The sequence below is a fragment of the Lissotriton helveticus genome, chromosome 9, assembly GCF_964261635.1.
Source record: "Lissotriton helveticus chromosome 9, aLisHel1.1, whole genome shotgun sequence".
Taxonomy (NCBI): Eukaryota; Metazoa; Chordata; class Amphibia; order Caudata; family Salamandridae; genus Lissotriton; species Lissotriton helveticus.
The window spans coordinates 506,759,964-506,781,245 of record NC_136070.1 but is presented as its reverse complement, the minus strand read 5'-3'; the positions used below and the strand labels follow the sequence as shown (position 1 = coordinate 506,781,245).

Sequence of the window (21,282 nt, the reverse complement as noted above, 5' to 3'; positions counted from 1 at the left end):
ATAGGGTGAGACATAGGGTGCACAGGGAAGGCAAAGCATGAAGGGAGGGAGGGGCACGAGCTGCTTGAGAAGGGAAAGCAATGCACTTTACTGTAGGCGAGGCTGACCATGCATCTCGGGCCATATGATGTCCAAGGTTAGAACAAAAAATAAAAGACCGAGATGACAGGAACCTAGAAGCAGATAAACCAGCCTCTTGCTTGTCAGTGCTGTAAGTGTTCTTGAGCTGCAGTGCTCAAAGTGAATGACAGAGCCTTGAGGAGGAAGTAAAATGCCTGTTACCTGGCAATTTTGTGGGTGTACCACACTTAGCTGAAACCACGAGCTCCACTCCCAACATGTTGGTCTTATGTTCCGTGGAAATAAAAGGGCAGACCCAAACTTTTGCACTGGCCCCTTCACTGCCAGTAATCTGCTCAAAACCCAGCCCGGACTAGGAGGCACCGACAAAGGAAAAGTGTACCAGTGGGGCTAGCTAAGCACCCCGCTCATCAAAGCCAGTCGTGACTGTACTGCATGCCATCAGTGCAATCGCAGGCCACTACATTTCAGCACATAGTGGCATCTACTTCATTCAGACTTATTGACTAGCTTTGACTAACAGGGTTGAAGAGCTGGGTATTGGATTACAACAAGTCTTTGTCTACTTGTCCTTGGGACAAAATATACATTAAAACTTCTTGCCCTTGTGAGAAATCTAGATGTTTCGGGCGTCGGGAGATGGGTATTCCCCACCCCTGGTGTCTTCTCTGGGCAGTAAGGAAGAGACAGAGTACTTTTCCTTGTCTGCCCATCCCCGATCGTCCACAAAAGCAATCACGCTCACACATGTTGTCCCCTGCCCCCCTCAGAAGTATTCTCTAGCCTCATTGTGTTACAATCTTAAGAAAAGAGGAAGCAGGTTGGAGTGCAAGATACGCAAGGCTTAATAAGCCTTGACAGAAACCCACATGGCAGCTGCGCGCGTGCACGCAAGCTTGAGGCCAGCAAAAGCCTCTGGTAGCACTTTCAAAAGCCACTCACTAAATTTCTTGCAGACAGCGCATGCGTGGCTCAGCAAGCCCTAACAAGACAGCTGGACATACGAAATGTTGCCAGTCACTGTACTACATATGATGTACGCCATACACTGGGAGCTTGGAACATACTTGCAAAACCGATAAGGGTGCACCTTTTTAGAAGAGTTACTTTGATGCCCTTTGTTCAAAACTTTCCTCACCACAAAGTCTGGACCTCACTCTCTTGTTAGGCTAATATTTCTTTTATGTTCACTGCTCTCCTTAGTATTCTATTCTTCCTGTTCCATTTAAAGGGCAGTGGTAGTGATTCTTTCGTGCGAGTTTGCGCCAAGTGTATCAGCCCTTTATCTCAAGTGTGGAGGTTTTCTATCTGCTCCTATCAAAGTAAGGGGTATGACATTGAAAGGATAATTTTGTCTTAGCCTTGGAAGGTGCCCGAGGCAGATGTACAGTGAAAGTTTCTCGTCTCTTATTGGTACTTGATACTAGGGGATTACAGGATAAGTTTTTCTTTTTTAGGATATCGGAGGACTAGACCGAGAACGAGGGAAAACAAAGGCTAGGTTTTGGATCTTGCCTCGGATTTAGGGACTATGGAACATTACATCCAGCCACATTTGACTCCTGTTGATCGAGCATAAATAGGTAAGAGGGCATGTGGAACCTAGTTTGGATAACTAGGTATTTCCAATGCACCATAATGGCTGTACTAGCAGACTCACTTGGCTCCAAAGAGACTGCAGTAAGAGATATTATCAGAGAGGCGCTTCTATTTGTATCACTATTGAGTGAATTACAGACTGAATCATCAAGAATTGTTGATGGTGGACCAATCTTGGTTGAAAAGACCCACTGCTTCCATAACTATTTAGCTCTATGGCAAGTAGCAATGGCAACCAGGGTCTTATCTGCGGACGAGATTTGATTCACAAACATTGACACTGTCATTTCGCACTGGGGAGCTGGACACACGGGAAAGAGTGGTGCAAATCGCTGGCAGGGCTGCACAGTCCCAGATTTCGATGTTTTTGTCCATGGAGAAATGAAAAAACAAAGTAACTGTTGACAAAGCCTTTGTAAAATAGAAGTTGGTTTGAAAATCTGGGAATATTTTGTGTCTAAAGCTGTGGCACTGAGTCGGTGGCAGATCCTCCGCTAAGGTGGAGGAGTGTCGCCCCACTCCTCTCGGAGCAGTTTTAAAGGAAAAATAAAATAATAACGGACGTTCTCAGTTTATTTTAGTATCTGCCAGATTAGGGTGGGGTGGGGCTGGGTTCCCGTGACATCCAGGGAGGAGGAGTGGTGCAGCACCTGAAGTGCCATCTTGGGGCCGGCCAAACCGTCATGCACACTTTACATGTTCTCCACCGGCTGTAATGCATTGCCTGGTTGGAGAACTTGCACAGGCTGTTAATCCCTATCTGAGTGCCGAACCACTGCGGTCAGACCAATCACGACGCTGCTGTGATGGTGACAGCTGTGTCATGATTGGCCTAGGGGAGCTTCCTGGAAGAGGAGTGGAGGGAAAGCAATGTGGGAGAGATGGCGTGCTAAGATATGCAAATGTGTCTGCCCCGCCACCCCTGGCAGACCTTCCTTGGCGACCCGCAGAGCTTTTTCATGGCCCCCTCAAGCCCAGCACAGCTGCTCTGTTTGTAGCAGGCTCCCTGAGGCTCTCCGTAAACACAAAAGAAGTCCGCTGGAGCAGGCGCAATAGCAGCTTCACTGCGCATGATCCAGCGGCCCTCATTTGTGTTTACCCCTAGCCTTTTGCTGATCCTGCGGTCTCGAGCTTTATTCCGCAGTCCCCCACTTACCCTCAAATGTCAGTGGGAAATGAGAAATAAAATAGCGACCACAGACTGGCCGCACAACCGGAAGAGAATATAAACTGCGCATGACATACGTGATTACAAACCCTTTTAAGGGTACATTTCTAGTTGTACTGCAAGTATCAGTCTTTTTTTTTTCTTTCTTCGAACTACCCAGTTAGTTGTGTTTAAGGGCTGTCATTGGATTACAAACCTCAATTTCCAGAGTAAATTATCAACAGAAAAATGTGCTCTGTGTATCACGATTTTGACCAATGATTACAGCAGGAACGCATTTTGTTGAATACCGATGTTTCAAATGTAGTAAAGATTTTGTTTTTGAATCTAGTAGTCCAACCCCCACCCGACACCACTCCACCCGCAGACCCATCGGTGTGGCCCTCGCCCACAAACCAGACTGTACTTTCTGCCTCAAGAAAACGCTTTTGAGTACCCAAGGTCTATAGCAATAGATCCCCTGCAGTTAGTGAGTTTGAAAATATCTGTAGAGCATTCAACTTCTCCAATAGTAGTGGTCTGGGTGATGGATTGCCTCCTTTGATTAAGATTGAGATCAGTCCGTGTGTCTCCCTTTGTAAGTTGAGAGGGGAGAAAGATGGGAACTAAACTACCAGGAGGACTAGGGCTTTGTAGCAGACGAATAAAAGCATCTGCCGTGGGGACTCTAGTTTCACCAAATGGTGCTAGTTTATCTACCCTTTTCTTATGGGCAGAGCGCTTTGCCATCCTGAAATTAGTAATTACAGGTGCATTGAGAGAACTGCAGGCTCACCTGCGTCATCATGCTGGCTTTGCTGTCCCATTGAAAATCAAGGGCTAGTAAACTTGCTAGACAAGATATTTTAGTTTCTTGGAGAAGCTAAAAATGTGATAGATCAATTTTAAAAAAAGTGATGTCAAAACTTAAGGCCAAGAATCATAGAGTGTTCCAGGCGTGGTAGGTGGGTATTGGTAAAAGGTAACCTCAAGCAAAACAAAGGCACAGTTTGTCCATCTAATACATCCGAGGAGCTGCTGAACTAGCCTGCCACACCAACCAAGTTGTAGAAGTCATAGATTTAAGTAGAGCCTCTAAAATGTTCGGTGTAAAGTTTGATCCGGAGGAATGCAGTCTAAAAGAGTAGGAACCACCATACAGTGTAGGAAAACTGGATTCCTATAGCAATAGTGATGCTTTTCTATTTTGTACCCTCCTACCCTCTCAGCAACTGCCTTGGCTGAAATATGCAGTGTGATTTAAAGAGGTAAAAATTGGACAAATAGGGAGCTGGTCAAGATGCCCATTAAATGGATGGGGATTAATCAACATTCAATCCAGATGAATACCTGAATGAAAATTGAGTATGAATCTCAAAACTATATGGGTGTGATCAGGCATTATGAATCCTTGATTGCTAGTTTGTTCATGGATCCATTTTCAGGGTCTAATCTGAAACTAATGATTGTAGGATTCCTTCCAGACTGATTAATAACCATGAAATATAACACCCCGACCAGTAGTAGTAATTTTTCTAGATTTGTTTGGTTCAGTAAAAGGTTTTTGCTATGGTCTTGTCCTGATGAAGCCAAGAATGTAATGCAACCGGTAACATGAACAGTTCTGATTCTTCAGTTCACCAGTAGAAGAAGCCAGCATAAATTATTTTGGTAGATTTATAGATTGGCCGTTGTCCTTAATCTGCAGGATCCAACTTGGCTAACGGTTTGTATTCTGCATTTCTTAATATAATACAGTGAAGTAGGCTGATTGTGTGTTAGGCAGGATGACCTTCACTTCGCTCTCCTCAACCTCATGTCTAGAAAGCATCCAAAAGAATGATTTGATACAGCTGGAAGATTTATTGGGTTCTTGTGTCGTTAGGATTTTTGATAAATCTGAAGATATATAGTGCCTTGCTCAATGCGAGTATTTATAGATGATTGATTCCAGGCTACAGTATGAATGGCATCATGCCAGTAATGAGTGAAGGGCTGCATTATTGTCTTTTTGTTCTGCGAGAGAGAATGGAGACACAAGCTAGCTTATGTTTGCTAGTCCAAATGAACACAGTAGAATGGTAGAGGTCGAAGAAATATTCTTTATTTAAAGTTGTGGGATTTCAGCTCTGTTTGGTCTTTTTTTCTCTGTCTATTGATGTCTGTGTTGTTTCATGGGCAAGCTACATGTGGGTTCACTACAGATGCATAGAATGTAATGTTCCAAAACAGCTCAAAAACTTTAAATGTGTTTGCCATCTTGAAGCTGTAAATTATGATAAAGTATTCCCAGGTGGCGCACGCAGGTAGGTTGAGAAGGCGGGAGGGGCTTTTTGAATGCTTTTCAAACAATTGGCCACCCATGTTGCCAACACAAGTACTGGAAAAGTCAAGGTTTTACCAACTGTCTTTGACAATGATTTTCTGTGGAATCCCTTTTTTAGACCCTTTTGTCTAACTTCATTAACAAGTGCTGCTGGCTAAACAAACCGTGACAAAGCCAATAGGGCTGACATTTTTACCACATGCTCATTTCACAATCCTGACTTCACTATCACTCTACCTCCCAGAGGCAGTGAATTGTTTCAGCATTTTCTTAGTTTTCATTTGACCCTGATATTTATTCAAGACACACATTTATTTGCTAAAGTATATATGAAAGCTCAGACCCAGTAACAAACTCACTGTTGTGCACATTTAGCCCCTTCACTTTAATTGAGGCTATTTGCACCATAGTTATAATTTAACCAAGGGCTCTCCCCTTTTGTCTCAGACTGTTCCATCCTTGAGGCTCTCCTTGTAAGATTAGAGTTGTGCACCCATCATCTTCCCTACCATCCCCCCCAACCCCAGTACACTGCATCTCCCTTCCCCAGATGTAACCATACCAATCCTACTCCAATTCAAGAACATCTTGGTAGCCATGTCCGCTCCCCCCAGGTATCTGTAAGCCTCCAACCTCAGTTCACCCACTCTGGTCAGAATGCCCTTTTTAACCTCAATCCACCAGCTACATATTTTATATCCTGTTACCTTGGTAAGAACATACTCGGCCACGATCAGCAGCACATGTCTAGGTTCACCCCCCTGATCCAGCATGTGTGTACAATGACTTAAACTTGGCCCCTACACTGTCCCTGGACATATTCATTGTCCTCCATCTCTTAAGTGTATCTCCTTGATGCTGTTGATGTGCATGTTTCGAGTGCTTACGTCTCCATGGCCATTAAATAACTTGTTCTTCAATGACGTCTTCTACCTCCTCCATTGTAGGTGCATCCTTGTGAAGGACTTGCCTTCCCCCTCCTTCATCACCACATTTGCCTCACTTCTCAAAAGATAAGGCAAATGATAATATTCACCTATATCTAATGTTCTCCACAATGAACCTGTCTGTGATCTCTTTCATCAACTTCCTCCTCTTGGAGGTGATTGGACACATCTTGTAGTAAGACAACCCATTGACCTTGAAACTTAAAGTACTTGTGGATCTGAAGGCTTTCATTTTTCCCCTCCTTAAATGGAAAGGCATGTAGTCTGACTAGAATATCTCTTGGAAACTTGGTGCATTTTCTTTATTTCCTAACCGTGTACGCATTCTTCAGTTAGGTTTTGCTTAAAGGGTTACAAATTACCTGTTGCTAGCTTACCAAAACTAACAGTGGACTCAAAGGCTGTTCATTGCTTACCATTGGCAATCCGCTTGCCTTCCTCTTCAATAGAATTCTGTGATTTGTGATCTCTGCCCTATTGCTTGTACCTCCCTTCTTGTGCCTCTGATCTCTTGATTCAACCCCTTTTCCATTCTGTACATGGCTTCCGTTGAGTCTTCTTTCGGACATCCATGGCACCCGAGGAGATCTTATTTTGTATGGTTAGCTAGTGAGCTTTTCGCCCCTTCCAATTTGCCTTGGTGGCTGGAGATTCTCCTGCTGGGCATGTTTTCTGGGTCCTTGAGCGATGTAGAGGATGTAATTCTTGCATCTTTTTGCTGATTTATTTCATGTACCCCTCAAATGTATCCAGTCCTGGCGAACGAGTGGTTTATCTCTTCTTCATTCCCCTGTCATTCTTCCTGCATACAGTCTTCCAGTTGACCAAAGGTGGGTGTCAACTCAAACTGGCCCACCATTTAGTCCAGTGGAGGGTGTATGCAGGCATCACCTTGGGGCCTTACTTGTCCTTATCCAACCTTATGCAGCCCTCTGGCCTGGTCTGTCCCCATTGTGCTTCGCCAATCTCTTCTCCAATTTATTCTCATGTATCAATACGGAATTGACTCACTTCTTGGCAATTCCCCAGCACGTGTCAGTCTTTAATTTTTTTTTATATCATTGCACACCCAAAGGCATCACCTTGAAGTTCTTTCACTAGGTTACGATTTGTGTTGTGATTTCCTACTGCTGATCTTGGTGGAGATGCTCTGCTACTCTCAGCATTTAGCCCATTTACCTCGCCAGAAAAGGCACATTATTATTTTATTTTTACAGCATCTACTCGGGCTGAAGCCCAGTGGCCCACTCAGCTCTACCATGCTGGCTGACTCTTTCCTCATGTAACTTCTCGGCCTAGGCTTCTTTCTCGTCTTTTTATTGGCAGGAAGTTCAAAGAGACATTACATAGCCAAACAGTGAAGTAAATATATTGGTAAAGAGCCGAAAGGTAATTAAACATGTAAGACCCTGCTGCTGTTCTCTAGAATATAACCCCACACCATTCCCTGTCCTTCCCCACCCCAACCCATCTCTCGCACCTTCCCCAGTTTACCCACCGTGCATCTGCTCTATCTCACAACCGTCAATGCAAACGTTTCCTAGCATTTTTTTTTTCTTTCTCAAAAGACCTTTATTGTCCAACACACATTGTACACAGCATTTAGCCTACAACCCAGTCGGGCCAGCTGCAAAGAATGAAGCATTGCAATAGATATAATAAGTGAACACAGCTTTAAGGCCGACAACCCTGGGGTTCGGCAGCGCACGTTAACATTTCACGACATTGTGCATTCATGTAAGCATTCGGCGTGACAAAAGTGTGCGGTCCACTCAGTTTTCTATATATAGGTTATGTGGTCAGTTTTATGGTAATGTGCTGGTGCTCATCAAAGGTTTCAATTTCGGTCAAGGCCACTATGTCTTTCGTGCGTCATTGGGAAGGGTATCAACGTGGGTTGGCCTTCAAACGGGTATGATGTGACTTGAATGAGTGACCAGGTTGCACAGTGCCCAAGCGTGTTGGGAGCACGTGGTCGCCGTGTTCGCCCACCCTGACGAAAGTGTCCGCCATAGTTCGCGACACATAGATAATGCGTCTAGGCCCCAGATGTGACGGCCAAAGGTTGTAGAAAGTGTGAAATGCAGAGTCGTATCGGTATGGGCATGGTCTAAAAGGAAATAGAACTAGATCCTTAATGAACTATAAAACTGTAGTATAAGATACATAAAAGGCAGGAAGGGGTGGATAGGGGCAGAGATAGCCATATTGTCATGAGGAGGGGGTGTGGAGCTAGTGTGTCAGTCGTGTCCTATGGAGCGAGCAGGCGGGAAACCGGGGGGGGGGGGGGGAAGAGGGTGGAGGAGGTCAGACCCCACGTGTGTCAAGGGCACAGGGGGGGGTCCGTAGGGTCTGCCGGTGCGTCAGTCCGGCGCGATCTCACAGGATTCGGGCCTATGTCTCAGCGCTGCGCGTGCCTGGGGGGGCTAGTCAATCGCCTGCGTGAAATAGCCAAATATGTGACGTATTGTGAATAGAGCACAGTGGTCATGTGGGAGACAGACGGTGCATTGTGTGGGACTCACCGGTTCCAGTATTGGGTGCGGAGGGGGGTGCAGTATACAGGTCTTTACGTGATCCCTTGGTCTATGCATTTCTGTAGAAAGGACTGTAGGATGTCATCCCAGTGTTGTGCAATAGGAAATTTTCTAAGCCCTGCTGTCTCCTCACGTCTCAGGACAGAGCTCTTTGCCCGCGCCCAATTCGTCAGTGACAGGCTCTAGTGTCGGATGTGTGGGGGTGTGGCAGCCTTCCACCGCTTGGTCAGCAGTCTCTTGGCCGCGATTAGTCCAAGATCCCAGTACCTGGTCTGTACTTTGTTTAGACGTGTACGCTTATACAATCCCAGTATGCAAGCCTCCCATGTGCTTGGTACCTGTTCCTTGGTGCAATGTCGGAGCATCGTGGTCACCCCCTCCCAATATTGTTGGAGGGCAGGACAGAGCCAGAGCATGTGAAGGAGGTCCGCGCCCAGTTGGGAGCAACGTACGCAGGCAGTGTCTGTGACCGAAAAATACCTATTAATCTTGTCCGGGGTGAGATATGCGCGGTGTAGTATGTAAAGCTGTATGATTCTGAAGCGTGGGTTGCGGGGGATGTTCACCGGGCCAGCCAGTATTACAGCCCACTCCTTGTCCGTCCAGTCCTTCCCCCTGTCTTTCGCCCACTTCTCTCTCAGCTGTGTAGTCGTCGGGTGTGTGTGGAAAAGAAGTGCCTGCGCTAACCAATGTATTATATGGGTGCCGTTGCTCATGACATGAAGATATTGCAGAAAGAGGTGGGTCGGTGGTTCGTTAGACATGTCTCCCCAAGCAGTAGTCATTGCGTGAATGAGGGAGGCGTGTAGCAGAAACTGCCCGGCAGGGAGGGACGTGTCCCTCGCTAGATCCGCAAAGGATAGGAGAACGCCGTCGGAATAGAGGTCTCCCAGCGATTCTACTTCTGCGGTGGTCCAGGTACCCAACTGCGCAGCGGTCAGAGTCCCCGCCGTCGTCGGGGTACCCAGTAACGGCAGTATCGGCGCGTAAGGTATCGTCTCTCGGGTCAGGCGTAAACATCGGTGGAAGCACCTGTGCGCTACCGCAAGCAGCAGCTGTGATGGCCGGGGAGTCCGTGTCAATGGATGAAACAATACGTGTATTTGTAATAGTGACCACACTGTGGTGTCCGTGGCCGTGTCTCCCAGTTTCTTACCACCGAGCCAGCCCGACACCCATTGCATTTGCGCTGCTAAGTAGTAAAGTTCCATGTTGGGAACAGCGAGGCCGCCCTCTGCTGTGGGCATGTATAGTTTAGTCAAGGCAACCCGTGGCCGACCCTTATTCCAAATCAGGTCACGCAACAGGATCTCGAGATCTCGGAACACCCGGGCAGGGACATAAGTTGGTATATTCGCAAAGTAGTACAGCAGTCTTGGTAGGACCACCATTTTCGCCAGAGCGATGCGGCTCGGAACATTCAGAGGCAGCGTCTTCCAGAACCCAACCTGTGCCCGGACGGATGCAATTGCTCTCAGCAGGTTTCCTTCCAAAATATCTGTAGGGTCTCTCTAAACGTGTATCCCAAGGTATCTAAACGTGGTAGGGTACCACTGCATTCTCTCACCCCCTATACGTATGTCGTATTCCGGAACATTCGGGTTGAAGGAGTAGACCCCTGATTTTGCCCAGTTCACCCGCAACCCCGACATTTCCTCGAAGGCGTCAAAGATAGCAGGTAGGGACGGCGGGACAGTACTCAGGTCATTAACGTACAAGAGAAGGTCATCGGCATACAAGGACACCACATGGAGACCATCCGCCATAGGTATACCCCAGTCCATGCCCTGCGACCGAAGTTTCGCAGCCAGGGGTTCCATTGCTAGGGAGAACAGTAGAGGAGACAAAGGGCAGCCCTGCCTGGTGCCTCTCCGTACATTAATAGGGTCGGATAACAACGTTCCTGTACGGACTCGGATCGTGGGTCTGCGGTACAATAGCCCGACCATAGCCTGGTAGTCGACCCCCAGCTCGAATTTTTCCATGACCGCTCTCAGGTAGGGCCATTCCACTGAGTCGAACGCCTTTTCCAGGTCCAGTACCAGACACCCAGCTCGTGGCCATTGTCTTGTGGCGTATTCCTGCAAGCGGAACAGGCGACGGATGTTGTGGGATGTATGTCGTGCCAGTACGAACCTTTCTGGTCGTGGTGTACCAGTGCAGGAACCAAAGGGGCTAGTCGGCGAGCCAGTGCGGAGGCGAGGATTTTTTAATCAGTGTTAAGGAGTGCTTGAGGGCGGTAGGATCCCAACTGTGTGCCATCCCTGCCTGGTTTGAGTAGCGATACAAGGGTCGCCTCATTGAGTGTCGGAGGTAGGGCAAAGTCATCTACAGCCGCAGAGTACATCCTTGCCAGGTGTGGGATCAAGATGTCCGAGGCGGCCTTATAGAATTCGGCCGGTAAGCCGTCCGGCCCCGGAGATTTGCCATTTGACAGGTTAAAGATGGTATTGCGAAGTTCCTCAGAATCCAATGGTGCTCCGAGGTCATCTTGTTGCGCCGTCGTCAGGACAGGCAGCTGTATGTCAGACAGGTATGCAGCAATGGCATCTAACGGGACGTGTAAGCGGGAGTGATAAAGTCCCGTATAGTGACCCGTGAACTCCTCGTGAATTTGGCGCTGGGAGTAGAGCAATCCGCCGTCTCCTGCCTGTATGGCTGTTATGGGAGTCGAGCGGTCCTCTCTTGCTATCAGCCAGGCCAATAGTTTGCCTGGTCTATCACCCTGTCCATGGACCCTGGCGGAGTGCGCCGCAAAATTGACGTGCCGCAACTGTTCTAGTAGGCGGCCATGTTTCGCCTTGGCTTCAGTCAGTCGGGCTGTCGCCACATCTCCCGTGGCGCGTTCAAAATTCAGTAATTCAGTTTCTAGCTGTGTCAGGTCTCGCTCAAGTGTGCGTCGCATGTGCCCCTGTGTCCCCAGGCAGAGTCCCCGAATTACTACCTTGAATGCGTCCCATTCAGTTTGGGAAGATGACGCTGTGCCAGTGTTAAGATCAAAGTATTGAGCCGTCTGTGTAAGTAGGGAGTCGCGGAAGGTCGCGTCTAGTAGGAGGTCCGGTTGCATGCGCCAGGTGGGTATGGGAGGATGCGGATCTTCCCAAGTGATGGCTAGTGTGTGCGGATTATGATCGGAGTGGGTGCGGCCCATAGATTGCGTGTCCTGAATCAATGGGAGGAGGTCAGAGGAAACCATGTATCTGTCCAAGCGTACGTGCAAAGCGTGTGCGCCCGACCAGTAGGAATATGTACGAGTCGTGGGGTTGCGTGTTCTCCATGCGTCATGTAAGTCCCATTGTCGGGCCCAATTGAGGAGTGCTTTCGTGGTGACATGTGCCTGAGCAGCGGCCGGGGGTGAGGCAGACCTGTCTAAGTTCACATCCAAGACACAGTTGTAGTCGCCCCCAAGGATCCATGGGAGTCCATGCCAAGGCGCCAGTGCCGTGGAGAGGGATTCAAGGAATCCACCCTGGTCAGTGTTCGGGGAGTATAGGGAAGTAAGCACCACAGGGCGGCCATCAAGTCTGCCTCGTACCATCGCATAGCGACCCTCCGTATCTATCTGCGTGTCTTTGACCGCCCAGGGAGTTCCCGGTCGTACCCAGATGAGCGCTCCCCTAGCATAGGAGGAGTACTCCGTGGCGTAGAGCTGTCCGCGCCACCATCGGCGCAGTGCGTGTACCTCAGCTTTGTTTAGGTGTGTTTCCTGTAACAGTACTACTTGAAACTTATGTCGTATGTAAGAATAAATTTGATACCGTCTCGACCGTGTGTGCATGCCTCTCACATTCCATGTGCATATCCTAATCTCAGTCATAGCCATCGTCATGGTAATGAGCACCTACCCCCCCTACCAGTCGCCTCCCAGGCGAACGCCTCCCCCGGGCCCCCAATCCCCCCACCCCACTCACCCCCGACACAGACAATAGCTCACTTATAAAGGACATAGGCATCTCTCTGAAGGTGAGGGTGGGGATCGGAGCAGGGTGAGCTAACATTGCTAAACAGTAAGTAATACCAAAAGGTCGGCAACGTAACATGTCGCCGTCCAAACGCGCCAAGGAGGCAAAGAACAGTATTTAAGTCTAGGGGGGAAAACTAGAACTAGGTGTAGTTCCGGCAGTTCTCCAAAACCAATTAAGGGAAGATGTTTAGAGGCCCTTCCCCGGGCCATATGGTACATACACCACATAAGCAGAGACAGTGGTTAGGCAGGCAGCGCCCGCTCTAATGCTGTGGACTTGCGTAGGACCTGTTCGTGCAAGGGAGAGAAGCAGAGGCCATTCCCCAAGTGTCCGGAGCGGGAATGTGTCCGGGTGATAGGGGCAGGTGACATGGGGCGGAGAGAGGGGGGGGGAACTATGCGGTATGGTTCCACCAGTTCATCTGCTGTACAGCGCCCATATCTCGGGTAGAGAACTCACTGCGTAAAGGCCACTCCCTCTGTCACCAGGGCGGCGAGGGACATCTCCGGCATTGGTGTCCAGCCGCAGCATCTCAGATATTGTCCGGGCTCTGGTCCTTTCCCCGCCGCCCCGGTGGCTTCCAATGGACATGCATGTAGCGTCTCAATGTGGCATGTCAGCCGTTTGCGGCGTGACGTCTGGAAGCTCCACAGAGAGTTGGGAGTCTGGGATCCCATAAATAGCTTCGTCATCGCTCGGAATCAGCTGTGGGCTGGCGGTTTGAACGTTGTCCGAGGTCGGTGAGGCGCTTAACTGGGAAACTCTCCGGAGTGCATCTTGTTGCTCTTGGATCATTTGGTCCGTCGGTGGGGAGTGACGCGTTGCCTCCTCCGGATGGCCGTTCCCGCGGTTTCTGTTGCGGCGTCGGCGTCGCGGCCCACGGTCTCGAGGTCTCGCCTCAGGATAGTGTGTTTGCCTGGGAGCTGTTTCCGTCCCTCTGTCCAGCCAGTCGCTGACTTCCGCAGGAGCATTGAAGAAGTAAGTCTTGTCCTGCGCCACCACTCTCAGTTTTGCAGGAAAGAGGAGGGAGTACTTCAGGCCAGCCTCACGCAGTCGTCGTTTCACTTCTAAGAAATCGTGTCCTTGACGTTGCACCTGAATGGTGTAATCCGGGAAAAACATGACAGCAGCATTGTCAATGCGGATGTCCCCCAGCCGTCTTGTTTCCCTCAGTATTGTGTCTCTGTCCCGGTAGTTCAGGACTTTGAAGAGGAGCGGTCTCGGGTTGGAGCCGGTGGTGCGAGGTCTTGTGGGCACACGATGCGCTCTCTCTACCACGAAATATGGCGACAGCGTGCCTTCCGGTAGTAGGTCTCTCAGCCAGTCCTCAACCCGTTGCGTCGGTCGGTTGCCTTCCCATTTCTCCGGGACCCCGACGAGTCTGATGTTATTGCGTCTCGCTCTCCCTTCCGCATCCTCAGCGCGGTCTTCTAGGAACTCCACTCTGGTCAGTAGATCCTGAACTTGTCTATCCGTTTGGGAGACTTTGGGGCCAAGTTCCTCAACTGTTCCCTCTAGCGTCTTGGTCTTATCAGCCAGCTTCCTGTGATCCTCACGTAGGTGGGTGAGGTCTTTGGCAACACTGTCTATTTTGGATTCTAGAGAAGTTCTGGTCAGTTGGAGCGATTGCTCCATTCGTTCCATGGCGGCCAACACGCTGTCCAACCGCACAGTGACCGGATCAGTAGCCATCTTTTTCGAGGACTTGTCGGATTTTCCCTTCGGCGGGGCCCCTCCAGTCCCAGTGCGGGTTCTCACCCCTCCGGACATGTGCCAGGCAACTCAGCCAGTAGCGTACGTTCGTGCGGCTGGGGGACAAGATGGCGGCCTTCACTCAATGCCGGTAGCGTCCGTGGCTCGCAGTATTGTGTCTGCCACACGCGGCGTCGTGCGGCAGGTAGTTGACCCTTTGTGTGTCCTCCGTGCGGGCGGTGAGCCCGTGCGTTGGCGTGCCTCAGCCAGTTGCAGACCACGATCACAGGGGCCTGTGGTGTCCGTTGGTGACCGCTCCTCCCGGTGATGACCTAGGTGTAAGGGTCTCAGCCCAGCTCTGGGTAGGCAGGGTGTGGCAGCCTACACCGCGCGGGCCCCGGAGGGTTTAGGGTAACCAGGTCTCGGCTGCTGTGAGTGTCCAGGAAACGGTGGGAAGATGAGAATATGTAGGCACGGGCATCCGTGTCGCAGTGTCTCCTCGTATGTTCTCGGCACCGTCCCACCACTGTTGGCCCGTAACTGGCGCGCTGCGCCCTCCGCCGCGTTCACGGGCGCAGATCCACTCCGGGGGCAGCAGGTGTCGACAGCCGCCACTCCCCGTAGGTCTGTCCGTCACGAGGGGTCCAGGGGGGGTGTGTGGTGCCTCCGCGTCCTGGCACAGCTGCTGCCATCTCATGTAGAATCCGCCCCGCGATGGGCATCAGGTGCTGACGGGGTCGTAGCGCTATGTATCATCACCTCTCTCCATGTCGCCACGCCTGCCAGGAGATTGGCGTCTCGGCAGGGGGGAAGGTCGCAGCCCTACCGCTGTGTTCGATGCGCGGCGCCCATTCACCTCGGCCTCCCGGTTCCGCTCACAAGTGCCAGTCGTACCTCCTGAAATGGCCGACGCGCCCAGACGGCCCCCCGGTCCCCGTCCCGTCACCGGTAGGGACCGCGTGGGGCAAGTCGTGGGTCTCGTTGTGTGGCCCAGGCGGCAGGTCTGAGCTGCGGTCCGCCGCGGTTGCTGCTCCCGCTGGTCGGGTGGCTTAGGTCCCTGGGATGCCGTCGCCCACAGACATGCAAGCAGATAGTGTCTCAGCAGCGCCCCCGTTCCGCGCCGCCACCAGCACAGCGGTCCCGGCACAGCAGCCGCGTCTCCCCAGTCCCCTGTACAGGGTCTCTGAATCCTCCCGGTGCTGAGGGGGGGGTCAGGGGCCAGGGCGTCCAGGCCGTCCTCCGGTCGGTGCCTCGACGGACGAGGGGGCCGCCAAGGCCGAGTCGCGGGTTGCGTGTCTGGGCCTGGTTGGCAGGCCCGGTCCGCGGCCTCTCGTAACTGCCCTCGCCTGCCAGGTGGTAGCGAGCCCCGCCAGAAGGTCTCAGGATAGGCCGGTGTCACAGCTCCGGTCCGCAAAATTGAAAATCGGCCAGTGTGTCCAGAACCGACATCCGCAGGTCCGCCTACGATTTCAGGCGTCTCCGATGTGAAATGTCAGAGAATTGGCCCGGGGAAGGGGAGCTCGGCTCGGAGCTCTACCCGGGTGCGGCCGTCACCATTGCGCGCCTAGCCACGCCCAAACGTGTCCTAGCATATAGTTATATCCCAACTTAGGTCTCCGTCTTTCCTAGAATATTCCTCTCTAAATTGTAATGCAGCATAAATTGTCATCTTTAATGCCATGTGTAAATGCCTTAACTAGTGAATCCCAAAGTTATGCAATAGGGTGTTTCCTCCAGCAAACTCTGTCCTCTATATGCTGATTGTGCGCTCTTTTAAGATGACCAGAGGAGTGAATCTTGCCCCAAGTCTTGACTGTTGCTGAGGTCAGGCTTTTCCAACTGATTGTAATGTATCATGTGACCAGTAACCGGGGTAGGTCTATAAATTCAGTTGAGGACCTAATCGAGTCCGGGTAGGGGGAAAAGACCCACACTAATACCTTAAGGGAATTATCCAGTTAATGCTCTGTGACCCAGTAAAGGAGATGGATAACCCCAGTCCAAAAGCCAGTAAGTGACCCACCTGACCAAAGTACATAGGGCAGGTCCGCGTCAGGGGTATGACATTGGGGACAAAGGGAAGATGCCCCCGGGTATATCCGGGAAATGCGTTAATGGGTAAGGTATTTTTTTTTTAGCATATTGAACTGAATATACTTAAAGCAGGAGTTATTTGAGACCTCATGATGGGTGTACAATATCTTTTGCCACACCGAAATATTGATTGGGCGATCTATATTCTCTTGCCACTTAGTTCAGAGAGAACTCCTAGCTTGGTCCAAGTGCTGGAGATAGGCTTTGTACAACCAACAGAGCAGGCGTTCTAATCTCCTCTAATATGGAACGTTTGGGTCACCACATTAGTGGGGGGCTCGGATTCCTGGACCTGTGACTGTATGCAGCGATTGTTTTTTTTAAGCTAGGAACTGACAGGGAGGGATAGCAAACTCTGCCATGATGACTTTGAATGCGTGCAGTTCCCCACCCAGGAATAAATCTGAGTGTGTGGATCTACCATGCTTCGCCCACAACTCCAGGTGCATTGGAGGGATACTGTTGGTGTTGGTTGGTAACCCACTAAGAGGGATCGAAGGGGCATAGGGGGACATGTGCCTGTGAATCACTCTTGAGCGCTGGCGTCAATCCAGTGCAGTGGCTAATAATGGCTTCGGGGATACTAGGCGATGGGTGTTTCGATGATAGATTCACTAAGCCTAAACATCCCTGCTCACAATCATTTAATAAGCCCTTCTCCTGGAGAGAATGACCTGCTAACCAAAGAGCAGGCCACTGGAGTTGCACTGCAAGATCATACTTGTTCAAAGTCCAGGAGTCCAAATCCTCCGGCTTCTGCTGAGAGTTTAAAACTAGAAACCGCTACTCTCAGGCTTCCTTATTTCCAAATCAGACCAGCTAGCATCATGTCCAAATCCCTAAATAAGGACCGGGAAAGAGCCAGTGGGAGATGAGTGAAGAAATAGAGTAGACGCAGGAGAGCTATCATCTTAACCAGTGTTATCTGGCCCCTCACTGACCAGGGTAGAGTTGACCAAAATTTAAATTGCGCCTTCAGTGATGGGAACTCCCTCCCCAGGTTATCATCTCGGAGAACTACAGCCGATTTGTACATGTTGTCACAAAGTATTTGAATATTACCAGCTCTCACAATAACCAAGGGTCCAACTGGACCTGTGTGGGGATGACATATCCCATCTGGAGTGGAAAAATACAGGATCTAGACAAGTTCACCTGTAATCCATAAATGTCTACGTATTCAGTCAAGAGATGAGCTATAGGTGCAAGTTCTAACTGAGCGTCCCTGATATATAAGTGAACCTCATCGGCATATGAGGACACTGCATGAAGCATGGCGCGTGTCGTGATACCTCATTGCTCACCCATTTGCCGCAGTTTAAACATCAGAGGTTCCATTGAGATTGCGAGTAGCAAAGGTGAGAGAGGGCATTGGTGACTGGTTCTCTGCCTCCCTTGAATGAGTGTGAGATGCATTGCCCCGTTCTGACCCTAGTCGTCAGCGTTGCATAGAACAGTTGTATGCAACCACAGCAGGCAGGGCCCACACCCATCCTCTGTGTCACTCGCAGCATGTAGCCCCATGGGAGAGATTTGAGGGCTTTCTCCAGATCAAGAGCTATACATGCTGCCCTAAGAAAACCCTCTGATTAGCTAGCCATGACATCCCAGAGCCTTCAAAGGTTATCAGAGGTGTTGTGCGAGGGGATGAAACCCAGTTGGTATATGTGGATCGGAAGTGGTAGATTCTGGAGTAAGCAGTTAGCCAGTAGTGTAGAAAATCTTAGTCTGTGCTTAGTATCAATAAGGGTTGATAAGTGAACATGTCATTGGGGCCTTTGTGAGGTTTGAGCATTGTGAAAATGATGTGGGAGAAGAATAAGTTCAGGGGAGGAAGAGTAAAGAGTAAGCAACTAGGGTTGCCAGCTGAGTAGTGAAGATAGTGTAAAATTCTGATTGGATCCCGTTGGATCCTGTGGTTTTCTTCCAAGATAGATCATGCAGCACGGCTCTAATTGTCTGTAACGACCGAGGGAGATCCAGGTCCTGCCTAGCTGGTTCAGATAAACAGGGTAGAGGGAGTAAATAGAGTAAGGTGTCCATTGCTGTAGCCGTCGGAGCAGTTGTGGGCCTATATAAGTCCTGGTAATAAGAGTAAAAAGCATTGTTAATGGCAGCCTGGGTGTCAGCCCAACCTGCACCTTCCACAGTTGATTTAAATAAAAAACCCTCTAGTGACCACTTAAACACTTCCCATTCCGGTAAGGGCGGATGATGCAGTATCCTCGCTGTCCTCAAAGAGCGAATCTATGTGGTCCTGCAAGGAAAGGCAAAGTGCTGCGTCTTCTTGTATTGTTGCCTGCAGACGCCAGGTTGAGATTGGGGCCATGAGCCTCCCCAGAGTCAATGTAATGTATAGAGGCTTGTGTTCTGACATTGTCCTGGGGTAATACAATGTGGACATAATACATGTATGCATGTCAGGCGTACCTACAAACCTGTCCATTCTAGCATGATTTGGATGCACTGGAGAGTAAAGGGAGTAATCCATTCAATGTGGAAATGTTGTTATATGCCAAATGTCACCTTGGCGTCGCACCTCCAGTAAAGTTTGAAGTGCTCTTGAGGCTGGCATGGGAACTGAGGGAAGGGGGACAACTATCAATCAAGAAACGTATCCCGCACACAATTAAAGTCTCCCCACAACACCCAGGGAACTGCCATCCAATCATTAAACACTCTTGACAGTGTAGATGAGGCGCCAGATTGACCCATGTTGGAAGCATTAAATGCCCCCTCCCCCCCCCGTACCACCCATCTTTACGACCTCTAAGCAAGACATAATGGCTGCCTATATCAGTTTTAGTATCTTCCACCTTGAAGGGGACTACAGTCCTCAGCCAAAGCATTACTCCCTGGCATATACTGAGAAGCTTTTACCGAACAATTGATCCCTCTATTTCTCAGCTTGGAGCCCCCAGGGCCCAAGAGATGTGTTTCTTGTAAAGTAGCAATATGCGCCTACTATCAGAACAGAGTTCAGTGAATTTTGTAGCATTTGTTTGGGGAATTCATCACTCTGACGTCCCATGTCACTAATTTATACTAACTTGTGAATGATGCGAAATAGTGAACAAACACTGAAGGACAGTGCTTGTTAGTAGCCACAAGGTCGGACTGTTCGACTTGCGTCCCCATTACCGAGTGTCTCTGTCTTCCCAGACACATGATCAAGTGACGAAGGAACCGCCCCAACAAAAAGATTAGTAACAACAAACAAGGTCCTAGGACCAACATACAACCCTACAGAAGTTAGTCCCTTGGCTAGTGCTAAGCAGATAGCATAGTTGAGAGGACGAGCCAGACAGCAAAATAAACACCGAGCCTGCCTACAAACATAGATATTGGAAAGGAGCAATCAGCGGTGACGCAGAAATCACTAATACAGTAAGAGTTCTGAAAGTTCACATTGGAAAGCCCGAGGCCGGCTCAGCGGCACAACCAAGAGCATGCCACCCAACAGCAATGAGTGCATCCTCTCCGGACAAGGGAGGAGGATCCTACCCTCCTAGAAAAAGCGTGCCTTATACAGTTGTCTGCTCTGAAGTAACTCTGTTCAGGGACGAGCATCTGTGGGTAGCAGCAAGTCTGTTAAAGCAGCTCATCAGCTGATTGTGCCGTGATTAACAGTGCTATGGTGTCTGGGTCCGCCACCTCTGAGGACAGTTTGTCACAAGAAGCACTGGATCCCGATGAGAGCAGTTGCGCCGAAGTGGATAAATCTTGCAGAGACGCCACAGCCTTTGCGGCTCCTGTTGAGCCCGAGTAGGTGGAGGGCCCCTATGTCTTGGTCCTTGGAGGCTCAAACGCCAAATCGTTGCTCCGCAGTAAGCTTCTGATGCATGTCTCTTTTCTGATTGAAAATCTACCCCCTGCAGCACCATCCAGAGACTCTCTAGGGGGCATAAGCAGCCAGGGGGGGGCCTAGATGTCTGCACAATAAAGGGGACTCTCAGAGCTGCATGGTTTATGGACTCAATGCAAGGATGGGCATCCAAACACCCCCACCCATCCACCCACAATCCTGTGTTACTTAGCTAGTCTTACCGTAACACTAGGGGACGTGCTCCACTTTGCATCTCTGAAAGGGGGTGGGGGTGAGAAAAGAGACAGCAGGGCCAGACGCAGGCTGTGCAATTCAGCACACCTGCCGGGTCAGCAAACCACAGGCCTGACCGACTCCAAGCCCCAGCCAGCAATGCCTCTAGCAGCTGCTAAAACCGGTGCAACTCCGGTCCCCAGTGGACGCACCACTAGCCTGCAAGACTAGCTGAGTGAACAGGCCTGCCTGGTCCAGTAGATTCCCCTGTGGCTCTTTCCCCCTCACAGCACCATTGTCCCAGGGCATTGACAGGAATGTTTTCTGGCCGATACAGGTCCAGAGCGGCCTAGATGGGTTCCGCTGCCACTGTAATAGTCCAGCTGCAGCGGGCAGATCGAAGCTCCTTTGAGTTGCAGCCATCGTGTTTGATGGCTTGGGCATGCCCCTTCCAACTAATGGGTGCTATGTTGGATACGATGAATGATTTAGCAGACTAGTGAATCAAGAGTGATTTCAGCAAGCTGTGTGTGGGTGTTTGTGTATGTATGTACATGTGTGCATGTGTATATATATATATCAATCATTTGGTGAGATGGCCAATGCGGTCTCGCAGGTAAAACTTACAAAAAAAAATAAAGTTGCATTCTTTTCTGTAGCATCTGTTTCTCAGGTTTTTGTGGGTGCTTTCTCCTCGGTGCTGCCCAGCAACTTCAGTGGTAACAACTTGGTAGTAATCTTTGAGCTGCAAAACAATAGTAGGGAACTTGGAATACTGTTGCAAGACGGCACTCATGTTAAAAATCATGTTTTTTGGAAATAGTGCTAATGAAAGATCTGAAAAATGGATGCAAA

The 21,282-nt window shown here is 49.9% G+C and overlaps 1 protein-coding gene across 3 annotated transcripts in view; it reads left to right on the top strand.

The window, feature by feature from the left end:
- PPM1A (protein phosphatase, Mg2+/Mn2+ dependent 1A) overlaps positions 1–21,282 on the top strand; it is a 439,034-nt gene that overhangs the window by 73,161 nt on the left and 344,591 nt on the right. The gene's annotated exons all lie outside the window — the stretch shown is intronic.